The sequence below is a fragment of the Cryptomeria japonica genome, chromosome 2 (assembly GCF_030272615.1).
Source record: "Cryptomeria japonica chromosome 2, Sugi_1.0, whole genome shotgun sequence".
Lineage (NCBI taxonomy): Eukaryota > Viridiplantae > Streptophyta > Pinopsida > Cupressales > Cupressaceae > Cryptomeria > Cryptomeria japonica.
Window position 1 is genome coordinate 245491758 of NC_081406.1, and position 6000 is coordinate 245497757.

Here is a 6000-nt window from a genome sequence, read left to right on the forward strand (position 1 = left end):
CAACAAAATGACTCCAAGTAAATCTACGAGTGGGGTTGATTTGCACGATCTTTCAAAAAGGAATAAGGCCTTTGGGGGAAATTTGGTCTGGAATATTTATGTAGAACCACATGCTTTGTGGTGTCAAATTATGAAAGCAAAGTATTTAGATACTCCTACCCCATCACATATATTTACTGTCCTTGATCCTCCATCAGGGTCTGCAGTTTGGAACTTCATGATGGCTTCTAGGAATGTGATTACTAGATATTTATCTTGGCAAGTACATAATGGCAAAGATGTCAACTTTTGGAATGATTCATGGAGTGGTCTCCCCCCTCTTAATCTTGAGGAATCTCTAGTAGATGTGATCCCTATATTTATTGCTCAATGGGGATCTTACCTTTATGATTACATAGATGATCTTGAGAAGCCTTCAAATCATGTCATTTGGAAGAAGCCAGCTTTACTCCCGATCTCCCCAGATCAAAAGGTAAAATTTTCTTTGATTCTCAAGAACCGCATTATTTTTATCTCTAATGGTTTGGACAAATTGATAGGGTGCCCTGTGAAGAACGGAAAGTACTCTATCAAGGAAGGGTATAAGGTTATTCATCCAATGTATGTTCAATCCTATTCACAAAGAGCTTATAACTTCTGTTGGAACAACAATATTCTTCCCAAGGTAGGGATGTTTGTTTGGCTTGCTCTACACAAGAGAATACTTACCAATGAGAGACTTGATAAATTGAATATTGCACATCCATTTGCCTATGTACTTTATGGCAAGCATAGTGAAACGTTAGATCATCTCCTCCTCCAATGTGATTTTGTTCATTATTGTTGGATGTTTGTGCTTGCTAAGCTTTCCTTTAGCATCCCTCTTCCAAATAATGTATGGGATTTGTTCCAGTCATGACCAATCTTATACTCATCCTCTCTTTTTGCATGTATTTGGAAAGTGATCCCATCCACAGTAGTATGGTCACTTTGGTGGGAAATAAATAAGTTTATTTTTAGAAAGCAGACATCTCCTCTTTCTGATGTTTTCAATTAGATGTTTTCAATTACATTAAAAAATCAGTATCAGAATTGATTAATGATCATGTTTCAAATCGGTTCAATCCAAATAGGGAATTTACTTCTTGGGATGGTCAAGTTATTAATTGCTGGAAGGGCATTTCTATTCTCGTATCACCTTGCTTTCCAAGAGTGGGAACTAGTAAATTTGATAGAAATTAAGTGAAATGGTGTCCTCCGGATTCAACGCATTTCAAATTGAATTTTGATGGCTCCTCTAAAAGGAACCTGGGTGATGCAGGAGTAGGAGTATGCATAAGGGACCACACAAGGTGTGTTTTTGCTTTGAAATTTGTTTCTACTCCACCGGGTACTAACAAATTTGCAGAGGCATATGCTTTGCTTGAAGACATTCTACTAGTTAAAAAACTGAACATCTCTTATATTCACATTGAAGGCAATTCAGCTATTATTATCAACGCTTGCATAAAGAGAAATATTGACAATTGGCAGATAAGATATTTACTTGAACAAGTATGAACACTTATTGATACATTTGTAAACTTTACTATTTCACATGTGTATAGAGAAGGGAACCGGGTTGCAGATCATTTGGCAAATATGGGAAGTTCCAAGGTGGAATTTAATATGATGGGTCCGAATTGTGATCTCGATTCTTTTCCAATTCTTAAGGAAAAAAATTTGGAGGACATGGATACAGGATAATACTACACATGGCTATGGTGTGGTCTTTTTCATAATGATAAAAAAATGGTATGTGAGGTATTATAATTACAGGGTTCCGTGGTTTTTTTGTATCTGAATGATGTGAATGGATGTCGATTTAAGCATCTATGAAGCATGTTGGACTTCAAGTTGAATAAATGCATAAGTGAGGCAGACTATGGACTGCTATGTAAATGTGTACAACTTTCATGATGTTTTGGTTCAGACTTCATTTCGTTCAACATATTCTAGAAAGCATTTGATACTTGGGGATGATTTGTGGCATTCAGTATTCTGGACATTACGAGATATATTGTACTTTTTGGCATACTAGGGATTTAAGTTTCACAACCTTTCTATGTATTATCGAGCAAGGATCAAAGTTTTTCTTTTTGGTTCTTTTCTCCAGGAGCTCTTTGAATCAACTTTTGTAAAGAAATATATAAATAAAATATATTAAGTGGCACTGCCACCTTTTTAAAAACAAAAAACAAAAAAATAATAATTTATGATATATCTGGGTTTAAGTGTTGCTCGATTTGGAGATGGAGAAGTTTTATATCAGCCTTTTAAATAAAAATATTGCTTGTCGATTTGGGATTGGCGACTATAAATATGATTTGATTTCGGAGATGATTAGATTTGATTTGGCCAGGAATTGAAAATCTGATTCGATTTGAATATGATCTAATAGGATATTTTTGACTAAAAATGATTTTATTGGATTTCATTGACTGGAAGCAATGCAGTTTAAAGGTAACCCATTAATTGTTTGGTGGCATGAGAATTGTCTGATCAATTTTCAGACCACCTAGAAGTTGTTTTGAAAGATGGATATCTGGCGTGAGACAGGTTTTATTGAAAACCCCATGTAATAAGCCTATCGGCTAATTATTATATTAAAATTAATATTAATTTATTATTATATTATGATATTGTAATCAATATTATATTATTATTAAGATATTACTATATTTTTATATTTTTATATTTAAACTCTTCACCAAAGCAAAAAAATCTATTAAGACTAATTATTATTATATTATCATATCTTTATATTATTATTATAATATTATTTTGACAAAGTTAACTATTAGTACGATGGAGATAAATAGAATTGATTAATAGTTAAACTTGTAGTGAGTGGTAGTTGAGAGGAGAAAATAAATAAAATATTTTTTTGGGTTTTTCATGGATTTATTTTAATTTAGGTTATTTAAAGTTATTTAAATTATTTTGATTTAAGTAATAGTAAAAATAATTGTAATTATGACGGGTGTCAATTTTAATAATAGGGGATTTTTAATCTCGCATATCTATCAATCCATTATGTGCGTATTAATATGCCTTTTGATGAAAATATATATATTTATAATCGATTTCATTAATTGTTATATATATGTGGAACATTTTGTTTCAGGGAGGGAATGTGCAAGCATGTGAATTTGTAATAACCACTATCTATTCTTTGTGAACATTTGGTCTCGGGCTAGAATTTATTCACACAAAGAAAAAAGCAAAGATGCAAAGAGAATTTGAGCTTCATTATTAAACATTATACCAAAGTATTAATTTTGTGAGAACATGATGCAAGTGGCAGCATTAATGACTAGCATTTGTTCATTGTAAATATTTGTTCCCAAACTGGAATTAATTGTCACATAAGTCAAGGAAGGAAGATGAAGCGAGACTTCTAGTTTCATTAATAAGAATTATTTTTAAGTGTCAATCTTGTGACAAATAATGATGGAAATGACGGGATTAATGATTATTTATAGCATTAAGATTCATGTAATGTAGGAGCATTTGGATCCACAAATGATCCTACATCATCCAAAAAAACAAGTTCTATTTTCTCTTCCAATTCAGTTTTGGTGTGTTTCAAGTTTAGTTTTGGTGTTTGTTTCCAGAGGCAATATTCAAATTAATTTTTTGCGCAAATAATGATGCATATTGTTAAAGGGATTAATGGATATACATGGTTTCAATTTAGTGAAATTTGGACCAAAATCGGCCAAGTCATGATTGATTGTAGGTTTGGGCATTATCAGAAACTAATTGGAGGTTTTGGCATCATCAAAAACTAGTCAAAGGTTTGGGAAATTACAAGAACCACTAGAACCATTGACGGTTCCTAATTCCTAGTGTAGCATTGACAAATTCTAGTTTCTACCTCAATCATCAATGGGTTTTGAGTTCTACTCAAATTGTTGATAGAGTCTATATTATAAAGGAAGTTGAAACTTGAAGAAGTTCTTATAACATCAAAACTCGTCAATGAGTTCCTATCTCATAATGAAGCTCTAACAAAGTCACATTTAAAGGTTTTTTTTTTTTTGAAAAGTTCTTGATGGTCTAGGAAGCACTAATAAAGATTTTTTAGTTCCCTTGAAAGGTGATGAATAATGATGAACAATAAATACGCAACAGATACTGAGAGGGGGGTGAACAACAACTTAAACTGCAAAGACTGCACTAACTAGTAAACAATATCATCAATCTAAATCAAGGCACTACCGATAAAACACATTATGACTATAAAAGACATAAACCGGTAACATTTAGATCTTCTCAAAACCTAATATCTCATCTCAACTTCACCCATATGCTTAAGCAAGTAATACATCAGAAATACAATGACCATTGGATCAACTTGCATTACCGCTTAACAGAAAACACTAAACATCACATGAAAAGTATCACACATAACACACTAATTTTTTTCACGTGGAAACCCAATTGGGAAAAACCACAGTGGGGATGAATACCCACAAGTTGTTCTTGAACTCTTCTGAAGTCTGCTCTGTTAGGAGCCTAGTCCGGTTAAAGACTTTACAACAAGTTCTGCTAGGAACCGATCCTGCTAGGGATCACCCGATTAAGGGATGGGTAAATACCCGGTTAGAGGTTAAAACCCTGTTAAAGGTTACCTTGTAAGAGGATTTGAAGAACTCAATGATTTTGAGTCACCCTGTTAAAGGATTTACAAAAAGCATGTTAGAGCTACCCGGTAAAGGGATTTTCCATCTGCTAAAATGGTTAGAAGTCAATAGGTAATACACTGATCTGATAACAACACTTAATGCCAAGGAAAATCTGCTTCAGTTTCTTTACATCTACAATCACACTCTGCAGATCTATGCTTACTCCATAGGTCTAGCAAGAATCACCTCACATACATTCATTTGCCAGCAACTTCAAATAAAAATCATCATCGACCTTATAGACAACAATTAGGTCGGTGGCCAAAACCTAAAACCCTAAGCATATAGGTTAACAATACAGTCGGTCCAATCCTGGTCATTTAAACACATTACATAAGGTAAAACAATCTTGAACAAATCTCAAGAAGTTCTCCATCGTCTGTTCTTCACCACTTCTGGAAGTTGATAACCCATCATGTGCTCTCCATCGTTTACTAAGATTTTGCACATTCCCGAGGTAGATAGAATCAATCTTCTTCATGCAAGATCCTCAAGGAGATTCTTCATGTGCACAAGGCTGACGTGGTAACGCAATCTAATCTTCATTTCAATGCTAACTCATCATAGGATATTGTCGGTCGAATCACACAGACTTGGAATATATCAACCAGAAACCCTGAAGCTGAGACTACCAACTGGTAGTCATATCAAATGAAACCCCGATACAAACTTTGCATATACCGGTTCACATTCCAACATACCGGTTCACTTTTTGTATATACCGGTTCATACCATCATACTAGTTCACTTGCCAGTTTGCTTACTTCAATATACCGGTTCATACTTCAGTATATTGACATCAATGACAACATACAATCCCATCATGTCATCAAACTCTGCACATATGCCAACAATCTCCCCCTTTGGCATTGATGGCAATACATAAAGATATCTCTACATCTTCTTCCATATTATATGTCTTCAATACTGTAGATATCTTCTCTGCTTCACATCTTCTCCCCCTTTGACAACAATGCCAAAGTGGAGGCACAAACATCCATGATCTACTATGTTGCTCCCCCTGAGGAGTAGCATCCTTCAACACATCAATCCTGAAAAGATTTGACAATGCAATACCTGATTGATGTGGAGCACATACCTTTAGTTCACCTCTTGAAGGGGAAGCACCCCTAATTCGCCTCTTAAATAGGTAAATATAGGCTTCGATAGAGGCTTGGTGAATATATCTGCTAACTGCTCCTTACTGGAAACATGTTCTAATACAACCTCTTTGTTCTGAACTTTCTCCCTCGAGAAATGATACTTGAGCTCAAAGTACTTGGTTCTAGCA